At 38.2% G+C, this 2,704-nt stretch overlaps 1 non-coding gene across 1 annotated transcript; it reads right to left on the bottom strand.

Annotated features, from left to right (window-relative positions):
• Positions 1 to 2,276: 2,276 nt before the first annotated feature.
• On the bottom strand, positions 2,277 to 2,349 carry TRNAK-UUU (transfer RNA lysine (anticodon UUU)). Its single transcript has one exon. It is a non-coding gene; the product is annotated as a tRNA-Lys (tRNA).
• Between the last annotated feature and the right edge of the window lie 355 nt (positions 2,350 to 2,704).

Here is a 2,704-nt window from a genome sequence, read left to right as displayed (position 1 = left end):
GCTGGGGGCCGCGCTCCCAGTGCTGCAGCACTGTTTACACTAGTGCTTTACAGTGCTGTATCTTGCAGCGCTCAGGGGGGTGTTTTTTTTCACACTCCTGAGCGAGAAAGTTGCAGCGCTGTAAAGCGCCAGTGTAGCCAAGGCCTAATGACAGGGTTTTTTTACGAGCATGTATTTAGCCTATCACTTAAGTCATATTATGAAGCAGGACATTAAACAACTAGAAATATTCTACCAGGACTATTTGTCTATTGTTTGGCTACTTGTTCACACATTTTTTGCATGGTCTTGCCCTGTTACAATACAATTAAATACACTCTTCCCAGTGTCCCTCTCCTCTGGTATGACATAGTTATAGTAGAAGGCTTGGCTAATGTAGGTGGTGTTGGAATGAACACATTTAAAGAGTAACTGTTTTGACAAAGCGCTAATTAAAAGTTTAAAGAGGAGAAAAATAAAGAAAATTGCCTTTGTTTTCACTGTAGCTACCCTGAAGCAGTTTAACTGCCTAGCAATCAAGAAGCCTGGGAGCAATTCACAATGAAACTTCACTAGAGTCGGTCCCACATGCTGGATTTAAACATTATCCAGCTAGGTTACTTCTTCTTATGAAGAAAATGTCACTGTCATCTGCATCACTCATTCTCCATCTCCCCTGAGCAGGTGACGTATAGTTTATAGCCCACACTTACAGATGCATTTGATTTAGGTGCTGTACTAAAGTGGAAGTGTCAAGGTGATTCATCTGTCTACCACTGCTGACAGCTGTGTTACACAAAGTGCACTGTATAGCAAGCACTGATTAGATCAAAGTAGTAGGAATTCCATATCAAGGGAGAAGGGGGTATTCTTCCTCTTCTAATTCCAAGATAAGTACTACCTTTTGACCACTAGGACAGAACAAAATTTGGATTATATAGTGTCTTGTACATTCCAAGTATCTCATTGGTCTCAGACCCAAGACCAGGAATGCTTACCAGTTCAGCACTCTCCCCGCGGAAAGTTGTTTGAAAAAAAAAAATTGTACCACCATAAAATAAAATAGATAATTACATTTTTAGCACTTTCACAAAATCAAAACACTTCGGGATTAAACTTCAGAGCTATCACTTTTTTTTTTCTCCCAATGGCAGGCAGTATTAGGCAGAACCATTTTTTAAAAAAAAGTTTTGTTGCAAACTTTGCAAAACCTCTATGGAAGAATATTTAAATTTTCCCTTGAAGTGAATATGTGAAGTTTCACCATTTGTTCTTTTACAATATTAATATTTTCATGGCAAAATTAATATTTTCACTCATGAATGATGATTTTTCACTACTGACCTAATTTGCAAGTTTTCACAAAATTCTTCACTCTGTGAATATTAATATGCAAAATTGGAGTCCCAATAGAGAATAGTTCAACTATTTTAAGATTATTTTCTGCACTTCAAGTTACTTAAAATAGCTTTGTTTTTGAAAGACTTTGAGATGAAAGATAATTAATCCATCACCAGCCTCCCTTCCCAGTTCCTGAAACCCAAAAAACAAATATTTAGAAAAATAAAATAAAACAGAGTATTATGAGAGGCCATTTGTTGTTTGAGCATGGGACAGGGAGACAAGACTTCATGAATACTCTGAAGTTAACTCTGTATCCTTAGGCAAGTCATTTTCATCCACTGCCTGTGATTCCATAGTTAAGGTTGCAGCTATGTTTCCATTACAAGCTTGATTTTGCCCTTCAGCCCAACCAAAATCCATAGACAAAGAAATATCAGTCTCAAATTTTTCAGGTTAAGTATGGAGCCAGTTATTGACTATGATATTATAATTATGGAGCTCTTTGCCAGAGTCCAAAAAGCTGTCTAATATTTTACTTGGCTTACTGCGCTGATACAGTTGGATTCAAATACTGTATACAGACTCATCAATCAAACTACTTTTATATGTTAATATTTGAAGTACTAATGTGAGAACAGCACATCAGGTCTGGCAGATTTAAATAGTATTTAAAATATTTCTAACCCTTTTCTTTGCAGAGATAAACCTCTAAACATGGTTTGAGGGAAGTGGATGAGTGAGCTGGTTAGAGAGGGAACAATTATAGAATATCAGGGTTAGAAGGGACCTCAGGAGGTCATCTAGTCCAACCCCCTGCTCAAAGCAGGACCAATCCCCAGACAGATTTTTGCCCCAGATCCCTACATGGCCCCCTCAAGCATTGAATGCACAAGCTTGGATTTATCAGGCCAATGCTCAAACCACTGAGCTAGCATTCCCTCTAAAGAGCTCTCTGCCTGAGCAGGAACTTGAACCCTGGACCCTCAGAGTAAAAGTCTGATTCTCTACCAACTGAGTTAGCCAGGCTCACACAAAGGACCATGAGAAAGAGTGAGGTATAGCAGAACAGGTTCTCACATATACTAGATGGAAGGGCTCCTGTGGACCTTAGGACCCTGCAAGCCTTATTAGGTCCATTGAAGTCCATTCCAGTTTCCTTCTCACTCTTCCCATAAGTATTAGTAGGCTTATCAAGGGACTCAAAACTAACCCCATAAACCCAGGAATCTGAGTTTCTGATTCTGTCCTGGTATTGCTAAGAAGCTCAATTTTAAGACTGGATGAGTGACTAAAATATTAATTTCCTTACTTTCAAAAGTTTATAATTCTTGTAAATATAACTTTAATTCTGAATCAGATGGCTTTTTAATGATTGTTCTTG

The sequence above is a fragment of the Chelonoidis abingdonii genome, chromosome 8 (genome assembly GCF_003597395.2).
Source record: "Chelonoidis abingdonii isolate Lonesome George chromosome 8, CheloAbing_2.0, whole genome shotgun sequence".
NCBI lineage: Eukaryota > Metazoa > Chordata > Testudines > Testudinidae > Chelonoidis > Chelonoidis abingdonii.
This window is presented reverse-complemented; position numbering and strand designations above follow the sequence as displayed.